Source organism: Arvicanthis niloticus, chromosome 25, assembly GCF_011762505.2.
Source record: "Arvicanthis niloticus isolate mArvNil1 chromosome 25, mArvNil1.pat.X, whole genome shotgun sequence".
Classification (NCBI taxonomy): Eukaryota; Metazoa; Chordata; class Mammalia; order Rodentia; family Muridae; genus Arvicanthis; species Arvicanthis niloticus.
The window spans coordinates 11,092,520-11,106,899 of NC_133433.1; the positions used below are offsets into that span (position 1 = coordinate 11,092,520).

Sequence of the window (14,380 nt, forward strand, 5' to 3'; positions counted from 1 at the left end):
TCAAAGCCCTGAATCTGGGCCTGAGCACTATCCAAGCTGGTCAGCCTTCTGGATCTCATGCTCTTACGCTCTCACACCCTTGGGGTAAAAATCAGGGCTAGCCCCACCCTGTGCCCAGGAGAGGTGTAGGGCCCACTCTCCAGAGTGTTGCAGATGTTGAGGGACATGGCCTCCTCTCTCATCTCATGACCCCAAGACCAGTTCTCCTACCTGCCATAGAGAGGGATGAGGTAGGGGAGAAGGCTGTCTCTCGCTGTCCACTCCACCACCCAGCAGACAGTAGGCAGGGCTGGCTCTCCTGTGCTCAGGCCCTTAGTACCAGCTCATTTGCAACCCCCACATGCAGGGTCACCTCTACTGGGCTGCAATTCCAAGAGTTGCAGCAGGTGAGGGACAAGGCCTGCTCTCCTGTCCCACACCAGCTCTCCCACATTGACCAGTGGTAAGGGCAGAAGGGAGGGGATCTCTCCCTAACTGACATACTGTGCTGCAGACAAGAGGGAGGGCTAGCTCTTCCACACTCACACCCTTGGGGCTGGCTCACCTGCAACCCTTATATCCAAGGTCAGCTCTACCATGCTTCCCATGCTCGGAGCAGGGCGAGTTTTCCTTCTCTCGTGATTATGATCCCAGGGCTAGGTCTCGCAACCTGTGGCAGGTGGTGAGGGGGTAGGAGGAAGGAGGTTTCTTCCTTATTCACACCACCACTCCAGAAAGAAGTGGTAGGGTGTGTCCAAGTAGCCCCTTGCAAGGATCTTCTGTCTTTGGCTCACCACCCCCTAGGGGGAGGGTTGGACCCAGACAGAGTTCTTCTAGTCTCCATCTTCGTCTCCATCCCAGGAGACTGTCCAAGCATATCTGGTGCTGGACTGTTGGTCATCTCAGGCTAGCTTTCTCTCCAGGCCTCCTGGCACAAGACTGATGGCTGGCTCAGGCTTGCTTTTTTCAGGGAATGTTAGGCTACTGATTATTCAGATGTTGCCAGGTCAGAACACTGAGTATCTACATAGCCTCTCTCCTCTCTGTCATCCACTGACACACATGTGACATAGCAGACACATCTGTAATGCCTTTAGGAGCAGGTACTTACTAACATACTTGTATACTGAATTCTGTAAGTTTCTTCATATTCTTCAGCAACTGAAACAGATCCTTGGCACATACAGTCCTTTGCATTACATAGAGAATGAAGGCACGTATTATCTATTAACTTTACAGACCTAGAATCCCCTAGATATGTCCATGAGAGATTATCTAGAACACATTAGTTCCTGGGACTGTCTGTGAGTGACATCTGAGATTACATTAGCCTCGGGCAAGTGTGTGGAGAATTATCTAGATTGAGTTAATAGAGGTGGAAAGACCCAACTTTCACTGATGACAGCACTGTGCCATGGGCTGGGGTCCTGGTCTGAATACCAAGGAGAGCGTTCACTGCAAAGCAGCATTCTTTCCTATGCTTCCTGACTGCAGGGACCTGCTCTAAACCCTGCTGCCATATCTTCCCTGCCATGAAACACTGTACCCTGGACCTGTGAGCCAAAACCAAACTCTTCCGTCTGGAAGTGGCTTTTAGCATGTATTCTGCCATAGTGTCAAAACAAGTAAGAAATACATGTGGCATTTTAAAAGCAGTTGAGTAAACCTTCCAATTAAAAGAACTACTTCATCTTTCACCTTTTTATTGAAATATATTCTGATCAATTTCCCCTCTCCCAACACCTCTCAGAGCTTCCCACTCTTCACCCACCCAAATCCATACTTTTTCTTTCTCTTCCTGATAAGAAAACAGGCAACAACTAACAACCCAGAAACAAACAGCAAAGAGAGCCAAGAGAGAACACAAGAAACATATATAGTCATAAACACACCTTTTACTCACACAGAAATCCCATAAAAGCACAAAATCAGAAACCATGATATATAAACAAAAAGATCTGTAAGGTAAAAAAAATAATTTAAAAAAAAACAGTCCTGAGTTCATTTTGTGTTGGCCATCTAATGCTGGACATGGAGCCTGTCCTTAGGTGTGGTCTGTATGTCCAGTGAAACTCCAGTGAGAAAATGAATTTTTTCTTTGCCAGCAGCTGTCAGCTGGAGATTGCTTCTGGGTTAGGCATGGGAGCTTGTGGCCACTCCCCTTCTCAGTGCTGGAGCCCTATCTGACTTAGACCTATGCAGACCCATTCTAAAAGTTTTAGTAAAGGTACATTTCTGTTCATGGGATCAAACTACTCCCCCAAACTGGACAAGTTAACACAGTTACTTCATTTTGAGTATATAAGTAGTCACGATGAGTCATTCATTTATAAGTTAGCAATCTAAGAATGAACGCTGGCTTTCAACGAATCAAAAATCCAATTTTGCTTTAATAATTTTAAAATGTTTAGCAGATTAGAAAAGTGACTTCACAGAAGTAAATGAAGTCTTAGAACAAGAAGCTTTGGCCTTACCTATGGTCTTTGTTACAGGGCAAAGCACTTTTACCTAGATTTCCTTCTCATATTTGAGTTAGAATGACTTAGAATTTCTTTTCTTTCTTTGCTGCCATCATGGAAAACTTTCCCTCCAAAGAATTTATAGAGGAGTGTCACCTAGTCATTCACAAATGCATCACTAAGGAACAGGAAGACTTCAAGCTGACCTGGATGACAGAGTCAGAAAGCACAATAAAGACATGGCCACCATTATACTGCCATTTTGCTTTTGTTTTTCCTCCCTCCAGACTCTGATACGCATATTTTCACTATAAGCAGGTTGTCTAATCAATATGCTCACATTCTCTCCTCCCAATTTTACATAATATATTGATCTCATAAAGGCAGCAGCAATAGACTCAAGTGACCATACATGAATCATTTCTCAATGCGCCTTGTGGAAGTTTTGTTTCAATGCAGTTACATGGCTATTTTTCATTGATCAACTAGTTATTCATTTTAATCATGTGATGGGTCATTTGGAAGAAGAATAACTTATTTCCCCCAGTCTGTTCTACATTGTGAATTCTCATTTACTATTACTTGATATTGAGAGCTTTATTTATGTTTTTTAAAGAGATTCCTTTTAAAAAATTTCCTGGGCCAGATCTGGGAGGTTGACAAGGAAGAATGAAGCTGTGGTCAAGGATGTGCTGCTAGTGGCACAAGTGAAGATGGTTTTGGAAGAATTTTGAAAGTAGATACAGGAAGTATGGAACACACACAAGCTAGATTTGGTCAGCTATCAAGAATAAGTGCCTCCAGATCCAAGACTGGATGACCTCTTCAGCAAGGTCAAGGAGCACACCAGCAGCCTCTCTGCCAGGAAACTCTCTCCCTATTACAAGGTTTTTGAAAAAGATGCCCTGAACTGGGAGGACAAGCTGAACCGAATGGCTCTCTTTGATGTGTGGACTGATGAGCAGAGGTGCTGGGTCTACTTGGAAGGCATCTTCACAGGTGATGCAGACACCTGCTGCCTGTCAACCCAGTGCTTCCCGAGTATCAGCACAGTTTCTGGCTCTGAAGAAAAAGTCTCCAAGTCTTCACTTGTGATGGATGTTCTGAACATACAGGGAGTCCAGAGGTCTCTGGAATGGTTAGCTGACCAGCTCAGGAAGATCCAGAAAGCACTGGAAGAGTACATGGAATGGGAGCACTCATCCTTCCCCAGGTTCTACTTTGTGGGTGATGAGGACTTGCTTGAAATCATTGGAAATAGCAAGAATGTGGTCAAGTTTCAGAAGCACTTCAAGAAAATGTTTGCTGGTGTTTCCAGCATCATCTCAAATGAGGACAACTCTGTGGTCCTCGGCATTTCATCCTGAGAAGGGGAGGAAGTTATGTTTAAAACTCCAGTGTCTATCACTGAACACGCCCCAAATCAATGAATGGCTCACTCTGGTGGAAAAGGAGATGAAAGTCATCTTGGCTAAACTTCTGGCAGAGTCTGTTACACAAGTGGTGATTTTTGGAAAAGCAACTCCTATTGACCTAAATACCTACATTACTTAGATTGATAAATACCAGGCCCAGCTAGTGGTACTGTCAGCCCAAACAGCCTGGTCTGAGATCGTGGAGAATGCACTAAGCAACGTTGGGACTTGCAATCTACCCGCTGACCCTGAGAGAAAGCCCCTCTCACATAGGTTCTTGCACCATGTGTTTGTTGGATATGTGAATTACCCAGGACCAGCTGCCCGGATGCAAATCTATGGCACCTTCAGCCATGCCATGCTGAGGCTCATCCCCTTACTCCACACCTATGCAGAACCCCTTACTGCTGCCATTGTGGAGTTCTAAGACGTTGGATTCATCTATTATGAATGCTATCTTTTCCTTTTTAAAGCCAGAATGTCTCAGCACTGTCCTAAGAGCAAGATGAATCCAATGTCTTAGATACTAGATTCCTGGAACAAACGAATACCCTTCTGTCCAATGCCAAGGTTCCTGGGCTCTTTGAAGGGGATGAGTATGTCATGCTGATGACTCGGTGCAAAGAGGGGGCCCAGAAGGAAGGTCTCATGCTGGACTCACATGAGGAGCTCTCCAAGTGGTTCACCAGCCAGGTGATCCACGACCTGCACATGGTGTTCACGATGAACCCATCCTCAGAGGGGCACAAGGACAGGATGGCCACTTCTCCAGCCCTATTCAACAGGTGTGTGCTGAACTGGTTTGGTAACTGGCCCACTGAAGCACTGTATCAAGTTGGCAAAGAATTCAGCAGTAAAATGGACCTGGAGAAGCCATGGTTAATCTGGGTGATCTGAACCTTTGGTTCTCCTGGAGAAGCCAAACTATACAGTGCCTGACTACATGCCAGTTGTGTATGATAAACTACCACAGCCCCCAACACACCATTGTGAATACCTGTGTGTTTGTTCATCAGACTCTTCACCAGGCTAACTCGGGCCTGGTAAAGCAAGGTGGCAGAACAATGGCCATCATGCCCCGGCATTACCTGGGCTTCATCACCCACTACGCCAACCTCTTCCATGAGAAGCACAGCAAGTTGGAGGAGCAGCAAATTCACCTGAATGCTGGGATCCAAAAAATCAGAGACCCTGGACCAGGTGGAAGAACTGCACCGTGACACAAGGAACAAGAGCCAAGAGCTGGAGGCCAAGAATGCAGAGGCCAATGACAAGCTGAAAAAATGGTGAAAGACCAGCTGGAGGCTGAGAAGAAAAAGGTCATGAGGCAAGAAATTCAAGAGCAGCTGCACAAACAGCAGGAAGTAATCACAGACAAGCAGATGAGTGTCAAGGAGGATCACGATAAAGTGGAGCCTGCTGTCATCGAGGCCCAGAATGCTGTGAAGTCCATCAAGAAGCAGCACCTGGTAGAGGTGAGGTCCATGGCCAGGCCTCCTGCCATTGTGAAGCTGGCTCTGGAGTCCATCTATCTGTCTGCTGCTTTGTGAGAGCACCACAGACTGGAAGCAGATCCACTCCATCATCATGAGAGAGAACTTCATCCCCACCATCATCAACTTCTCAGCCAAGGAGATCAGTGATGCCATATGAGAAAAGATGATGCCATATGAGAAAACTACATGTCCAACCCCAGTTATATGAGATCGTCAACCAGGCATCCCTGGCTTGTGGTCCTATGGTGAAGTGGGCAATTGCACAGCTCAATTATGCAGACATGATAAAGCAAGTGGAGCTCCTGAGGAATGAGCTACAGAAGCTGGAAGATGAAGCCAAAGACAACCAGCAGAAAGCCAATGAAGTGGGGGAGATGATCCTGGATCTGAAAGCTAGCATCACCTGCTACAAGGAGGAGTATGCTGTCCTCATTACCAGAGGCCTAAGACATCAAGGCAGACCTGGCAGCTGTCGAAACAAAAGTAAACCAGAACACTGCACTGCCAAAGAGTTTATCTGCAGAAAGGGAATGTTGGGAAAAGACAAGTGAAACTGTTAAAAACCAGATGTCTACCATTGTTGGGGACAGCCTCCTGTCAGCAGCCTTCATTGCTTACACAGGTTGCATTGACCAGCAGATGCGCCAGAACTTGTTCACCACCTGGTCTCATCACTTACAGCAAGCCAACATCCAGTTCCGCGCAGACATTGCAAGGACGGAGTACTTCTCCAATACTGACAAGTGCCTCTGAAGGCAAGCTAGCTCCCTACCTGCCGATGACCTGTGCACAGAAAATGCCATAATGCTAAAGCAATTCAATAGGCACTTGCTGACCATTGACCCCTCTGTGCAGGCACAGAATTCATCATTAATGAATATTAAACCCTATTGTAAACAATTTGATAAAGATTTTAAACATCATCATAGTTGTCTATGAAGGCATCATAGTTGTCTTCAATTTCAAGGGGAAAAATGTGTTTTATCACTTTTCATCATAGCCTTGAAAGAAGCAAATCATTTACCATGTTCATTCAAGTGTAATGGAGGACATCTCCAATTCTTATCCAGTTCTGCATGGCCATGGAAGGGACAGTTTGACATGGTTTGACATGGTTGTGTAATAATGTACATAATTTACTTCATGTTTCGCCTTTTATAAATATTTTCCCTCCCAAGGTTATTGGGTAATGTTCTTTCTGCCAAGGTTATTGACTCCATGATAATTACAAACAGCAGGAGTCCAGGAGTCAAGGGTATTTATATGTTCCTCAGCAAATATGCAAAATGCTGTGACCTTCAGGACAACGCTTAAGGATGTGGGAAAGAACTTTGAAAACATGAGTTCAAAAATATGTAATTTCATAACTATGGAAAATATACAGATGCAATATGAATTGTATGAGGGGTTTCATAGACCTAAAATAACAAAGGCAGCTGCAATAATACGTGAGCTTTTCAGAAAGATAAAAAATAGGGAGATTCCTGAGTTTAAGGTCAGCCTGAAAAAGATCGATTTTAGGCACAGGTATAGTGAGAATGGTAATTTCAGGATGGGATCTGAATATAGGTCTCAAAACTCTTAGAGAGACCTTTGAAGAAACAGATGGGACATCTATATCCCACCCCATCAGAACTTAGAGAACCCCATAGAAGATGAGTGTGAGAGCCAGAGGCAATGGAGGACACCAAAGAGACAAGGCCCTCTAAATTAACATGAGCAAATCTCATCTGAGCCCCCGAGCCGGAAGCAGCAGCAGCAGCACAGGGCCGTCAGGGTTTGCACTGGCCCTCTGCGCATATTTTCTAGCGTTCTGTCTAGTGTTTTTATGGCATTCCTGAGTGTGCGAATGAGTGGGTCTCTGAGTCTAGTACCTTCCCTTGAGCTCTTATCCCTTTATTGATTTGCCTTGTCCCACCTTTATGTGATGGCATTTGTTTTATCTTATTATATTCTATTTTGTTGTGTTTTGTTGTTACATCTTAGAAACACCAAATGCACAAAACAAAGAAGAATATTAAAAGCAGTAAGGAAAAAATGTCAAGTAACTTATAAAGCAGAATTACACCAGACTTCTATCCAGAGACTATAAAAACCAGAAGATCCTGGACAGATGCCATACTAAACCTAAGAGAACACGAATGCCAGCCGAGGCTACTGTACCCAGCAAAACTCTTAATTACCATAAATGGAGAAACCAAGATATTCCATGACAAAACCAAATGTACTCAATATCTTTCCACAAATCCAGCCCTACAAAGGATAATAGAGAAAAAATTCCAACAAAAGGAGGAAAATTATACCATAGAAAAAGCAAGAAAATAATCTTCCAACAAACCTAAAAGAAGATAGCCACACAAACCTCTAATAACAAAAATAACAGGAAGCAACAATCACTTTTCCTTAATATCTCTTAATATCAATGGACTCAATTCCACAATAAAAAGATGTAGACTAACAGACTTGATGCATAAATAGAACCCAGAATTTTGCTGCATACAGTAAATACACCTCAGTGAAAAAGACAAACACTACCTTGGAGTAAAAGGCTGGAAAACAATTTTCCATGCAAATGGCCCAAAGTTGGAGTAGCCATTCTAATATCCAATAAAATCAACCTTCAACCAAAAGTTGAAATCAAAAAAGACGAGGAAGGACACTTCATACTGGTCAAAGGAAAATCAACCAAGATGAAATCTCAATTCTGAACATCTATGCTCCAAATGCAAGGGCAGCCACATTCATAAAAGAAACTTTACTAAAGCTCAAAGCACACAATGCATCTCACACAATAATAGTGGGAGACTTAAACACTCCACTTTCATCAATGGACAGATAATGGAAACAGAAACTACACAGAACACACAGTGAAACAAAGAGAAGTTATGAACCAAATGTATTTAGCAGATGTCTACAGAATAATTCATCCAAAAACAAAAGAATAAACATTCTTCTCAGCACCTCATGGTACCTTGTCCAAAATTGACCATATAATCAGTGACAAAACAGGCCTCAACAGATACAAGAAAACTGAAATAATCCCATTCATCCTATCAGATCAACATGAACTAAGGCTGGTCTTCAATAATGACAAAAATCAATGGAAAGCCCACATATACATGGAACCTGAACAACGTTCTACTCAATGATAACTTGGTCAAAAAAGAAATAAAGAAAGAAATTAAAGACTTTTTAGAATTTAATGAAAATTAGGACACATCATACCAACACTTACAGGACACAAAGAAAGCAGTGCTAAAAGGAAAACTAATAATAGCACTAAGTGCCTACAAAAGCGAACTGGAGAGAGCATACACTAGCAGCTTGACAGCACACCTGAAAGCTCTAGAACAAAAAGAAGCAAATACACCCGAGGAGTAGACAGCAGGAAATAATCAAACTCACGGCTGAAATCAACCAAGTAGGAACAAACAAACAAACAAACAAACCTATAGGAAGAATCAACAAAACCGAGAGCTATTTTTTTGAGAAAATCAACAAGATAGATAAACCCTTAGCCAGACTAACCAGAGGGCACAGAGACAGTACCCAAATTAATAAAATCAGAACTGAAAAGGGAGACATAACAGAAAACGAGAAAATTTAAAAAATCATCAGATTGTACTACAAAAGCCTAGTTTTCCTCAACAAAACTGGAAAATCTAGATGAAATGGAAAATTTTCTAGATAGATACCAGGTACCAAAGTTAAATCAGGATCAGATAAACAATCTAAACAGTCTATTAACCCCTAAAGAAATAGCAGCAGTCATTCAAAAGCCCAGGACCAGATGGCTTTAATGCAGAATTCTATCAGAGCTGCCAAAAAGACATAATACCTAATTCTCTATAAACTATTCCACAAAACAGAAGGAACACTACCCAATTCATTCTATGAATTCATTCTATGAAGCAACATTTACACTCATACCTAAACCACACAAAGACCTAACAAAAAAAGGGGATTCAGACCAATCTCCCTTATGCATTGAATATCAATGCAAAAATACTCAATAAAATTCTCACAAACCGAATGCAAGAACACATTAAAATAATCATCCATCATGATCAAGTAGGCTTTATCCCAGGAATGCAGTGATGGTTCAATATTTGGAAATCCATCAATGTAATCCATTATATAAACAAACTCAAAGAAAAAAAACCACATGGTCATCTCACTAGATTTTAAGAAGCACTGGACAAAATTCAACATCCCTTCATGGTAAAAATTTTGGAAAGATCAGGAATTCAAGGCTCATACCTAAACATAGTAAAAGCAATATACAGCAAACCAGTAGCCAACATCAAACTAAATGGAGAGACACTTGAAGCAATCCCATTAAAATAAGGGACTAGACAAGGCTGCCCACTCTCTCACAACCTATTCAATATAGTACTCAAAAGTCCTAGCCAGAGCAATTAGACCACAAAAGGAAGTCAAAGGGATTCAAATAGGAAAGGAAGAAGTCAAAATATCACTATTTGCAGATGATATGATAGTATACTTAAGTGACCTCAAAACTTCCACCAGAGAACTCCTAAACCTGATAAACAACTTCAGCAAAGTGGCTGGATATAAAATTAACTCAAACAAATCAGTAGCCTTCCTCTACTCAAAGGATAAACAGGCTGAGAAAGAAATTTGGGAAATGACACCTTCACAATAGTCACAAATAATATAAAATACCTTGGTGTGAATCTAACCAAGCAAGTGAAAGATCTGTATGACAAGAACTTCAAATCTCTGAAGAAAGAAATCGAAGAAGATCTCAGAAGATGGAAAGATCTCCCATGCTCATGGATTGGCAGGATTAATATAGTAAAAATGGTCATCTTTCCAAAAGTAATCTACAGATTCAATGCAATCACCATCAAAATTCCAACTTTAATCAATTTGCAAATTCATTTGGAATAACAAAAAACCCGGGATAGCAAAAAATATTCTCAACAGTAAAAGAACTTCTGGGGAAATCACCATCCAGGATCTCAAGCTATACTACAGAGCAATAGTGATAAAAACTGCATGGTATAGGTACAGAGACAGGCAGGAAGATCAATGGAATAGAATTGAAGACTCAGAAATGAACCCACAAACCTATGGTCACTTGATCTTTGACAAAGAAGATAAAACCTTTCAGTGGAAAAAAGGACAGCATTTTCAACAAATGATGGTGGTTCAACTGGAGGTCAACATGTAGAAGAATGAAAATTGATCCATTCTTATCTCCTTGTACAAAGCTCAAGTCCAAGTGGATCAAGGAACTCCACATAAAGCCAGATACACTGAAACTAATAGAAGAGAAAGTGGGGAACAGCCTTGTACACATGGGCACAGGGGAAAAATTCCTAAACAGAATACCAATGGCTTATGCTCAAGAACTGACAAATGGAACCTCATAAAATTACAAAGCTTCTGTAAGGCAAAGGACACTGTTAATAGAACAAAATGGCAACCAAAAGATTGGGAAAAGATCCTACATCTGATAGACTGCTAATATCCAAAATATACAAAGAACTCAAGAAACTAGACTCCAGGCAATCAAATAACCCTATTAAAAAATTGAGTACATCCTTTTGTTGACTAACCAGCTCCTCTGTCATCTATTCTAACTAGAATATTTAGTTCTGAACCTGGCTTTAGGATGAATGTCAGCTGACGACCATCCACTCAAATCTTTTCTCTTAAGGTCAATAGCTATATGTTTTCAACCCCATCAGAAATCCAGAATGACTGAGTTAACTATAATTGTGGGAAGCACAAATTGTAGTTTCTAAAACTTGGCCAATTTATAGAGACCTCTGACCACCTGGATACTCGCTCTGCTTCAAAACGTTGGAGCATCTGTTCTTCTGCCTTCTGGCCCAGGATCTTCTGACAGACTTTAGTGCTGCAGAATTATTAAGGGCTGATTACTCTGTCTAGGCACAAAAGGATGGACTGGGTATTAGGACTATCCTGTACCTCACTGGTACAAATTGGCATAATTATGCTCTAATTGTATTTTGAGAGAAAAGTTTCATTTTAACAGGAAGGGTGATGTGTAGGAGGAGCTAGGGTAGGAGGAGTACTGAGAGGAAGAAAAGGAGTAAGAAGAGGAGAAGAAGAAAGGAGAAGAAGCTAGGTGATGAAAGAGAGAAAGAGGGGGGAGACAGGGAGGCAGATATTCATGTATCTCCACCAGTCAAAGATAGTTGTTATATCTAGGTCGGTCAGTGGGTTACACCTCTGATTGAACAATTCCAAACTTATAAAGCCTATGATTAACATTTTTTTTAAAAAAATGTATAAATGCAAAAAGGAAAAGGGGGCATGGCATAGGGGTTTCCTAAGAGGGGTGGGGGGAAATGGGGATAGGGGATGCCATCTGAAGTGTAAATAAAATATCTAATAAAAAAAGAAAAAAAATAAATAGTATTTTAGAATTCAAAAAAAAAATGGAGTACAGAGCTCAACAGAGAAATTTCAACTGGGGAATATCGAATGGCTGAGAAGCACCTAAAGAAATGTTCAATACCTTTAGTCATCAGCGAAATTAAAATAAAAACAACCCTAAGATTCTACCTCACACCAGTCATAATGGCTAAGATCAAACACTCAGCTGACAGCAGATGCTGACGAGGATGTGGAGAAAGTGAAACACTCCTCCATTGTTGGTTGGATGGTAGCCTGGTACAACCACTCTGGAAATCAGTCTGACAGTTCCTCAGAAAACTGGACAATACAATCTGAGGACCCAGCTATACCACTCCGGGAAGCATACCTAAAAGATGCTCCAACATATAACAAGGACACATGCTCCACTATGTTCACAGCAGCCTTATTTATAATAGCCAGAAGCTGGAAGGAACCTAAATGTCCTTCAACAGAAGAATGGACACAGAAAATGTGGTATATATACACAATGGAATACTACTCAACTATTAAGGACAGTGAATTCATAAAATTCTTAGGCAAACGGATAGAACTAGAGAATGTCATACTAAGTGAGATAAGGAAATCAAAAAAGAACATACATAGTATGCACTCACTGAGAAGTGGATATTAGCCCAAAAGTCACAATATCCAAGATACAACTCACAGACTACATGAAGCTCAAGATAAAGAAAGACCAAAGTGTGGGTGCTTTGGTCCTTCTTAGAAGGAGTAACGAAATATTCAGAAGAGCAAATATAGAGACAAAGTGTGGAGCAGAGGCTGATGGAGAGACCTCTGGAGACTGCCTGACCTGGGGATCCATTCCATGTGCTATCAACAAATGCAAACAGTGTTGTGGATGCCAGGAAATGCATTCTGACAGGAGCTTGATATACTGGTCCCCTGAGAGGCTCTGCCAGAGACTGACACATTCAGAGGTGGATGCTCACAGCTAACCAGTGATCATGGGGTCCCCAATGGAGGAATTAGAGAGAAGACTGAAGGAGCTGAAAGGGTTTGAAGCCCCATGAGGAGAGCGACAATACCAACCAACCAGAGCTCCCTGTGGTCTAAACAGCCAGCCTGGAAACACACATGGAGGGACCCATGTCTCCAGCTGTATATGTTATGGAGGATGGCCTTGTCAGGCATCAGTGGGAGAGGAGGGTCTTGATCCCAAGAAGACTGGATGCTCCAGTGTGGGGAAATTTGAATGCCAGGAGAAGGAAATGGGTGTATGAGTGGGAGCACACCCTCATCAAAGCAGTAAAAGGGGGGATCAGATGGGGGTTTCTCGGGGAGGGGCAGAATGGGGAAACAGGATGACACCGGAAATGTAGATAAATAAATTATCTAATAATAATAATAATAATAATAATAATAATAATAATAATAACAATAACAATAATAAAAACGGAAAATGGAACTGGCTATCTCAGTCAAGCTTCAAGACTTTTTGTCAACAATTTAATATTACCCATATTACTGGGATTCCTTATAATCTTCAAGGACAAGGCACTGTGGAAGGGGCCCATAGAACGTTAAAACAATATCTTCATAAAATAAAAAAGGGGGAGGTATATCCCCATACACCTCAAATTTATTTAAATGATGTTCTTTCTATTTTAAATGTTTTAAAAATTTGGATGCCAAGGAACTTTCTGCTGAGTGTCTGTGGCGCTCTACAACTAGTTATGCTTATGCCTAGGTGAAAGGGAAGGATCCACTTACTGGCATATGGCATGATCCTGATCAGGTACTTGATATGGGGAAGAGGGCATGTTTGTGTTTTTCTGCAGGATCCTATAGAAACATGGTGGCTGCCACAGCGAAGGGTGAGACATGCTGATGCTGGGAAAAAGAATGATGCTGACTTGTGAGCTTGCTGAGTGCCCTGACAATGGTGACTGGGAAGCTGTATTGGACCTATGTTCCTGACCCACCTTTGCTTGCCTATATCCCAGATGGGACAAGCTGCCTTGCCTCAAGTTTTTAGACCTTGTGAGACAAAGAATCAAAAAGAGAAGTTATAATGCCTCTTGTATTTTTCTTAAATGTATTTTTCTTAAATGTAATTTCAGGCTCAATCATGGACTGGTCTAGAAATCAGTCCAATATTGGAAATAACAGTCTACACTTGGAAGGCTGGAACTGGACATTTTCAGAGACATATTTGGAAGTTAGCTGCAGTTCTCTATGATGTTATGTTAGCAAGAGATAAAGTTGAGATAGGATCTGGATTTTAAACAAGTGTTAGCACATGTGTTAAGGCTCTTTTAAGTGCCAAGTTAAAATGAGTTTTGTTTCTTCTACAGTATTTAATGTAAGTTGCATTCATTGTACACTTTCTAATTGTGTTAGTGTGTTGAAACCTGGCATGTTTGTTACAGAGGTCTATTTGTTTTACTGCCCTAAGTATTACAGAAATAATAATGGTATTCTGTAAAAAGCTGGCAAGTACTGGAAGAAGTGAGTCAGGTTTTAAGCAGAAGCAATACAGTAGTGGGCTTGATTATTGCTGGTATAAAAGCTTTAATTACATTAATTGCTGGTGCCACTGCCTCTTTAATTGCTTTGACACAAGAAGTTAAGACAGATACTTTCGTTAATCATTTAG

At 41.4% G+C, this 14,380-nt stretch overlaps 1 protein-coding gene and 1 non-coding gene across 3 annotated transcripts in view; both read right to left on the reverse strand.

The window, feature by feature from the left end:
* The window catches only part of Fbxl4 (F-box and leucine rich repeat protein 4), an 84,588-nt gene that overhangs the window by 36,309 nt on the left and 33,899 nt on the right, over window positions 1–14,380 (reverse strand). The window lies entirely within an intron of this gene.
* Window positions 952–1,083, reverse strand: LOC143438695 (small nucleolar RNA SNORA17). Its single transcript, XR_013107394.1, has one exon. It is a non-coding gene; the product is annotated as a small nucleolar RNA SNORA17 (small nucleolar RNA).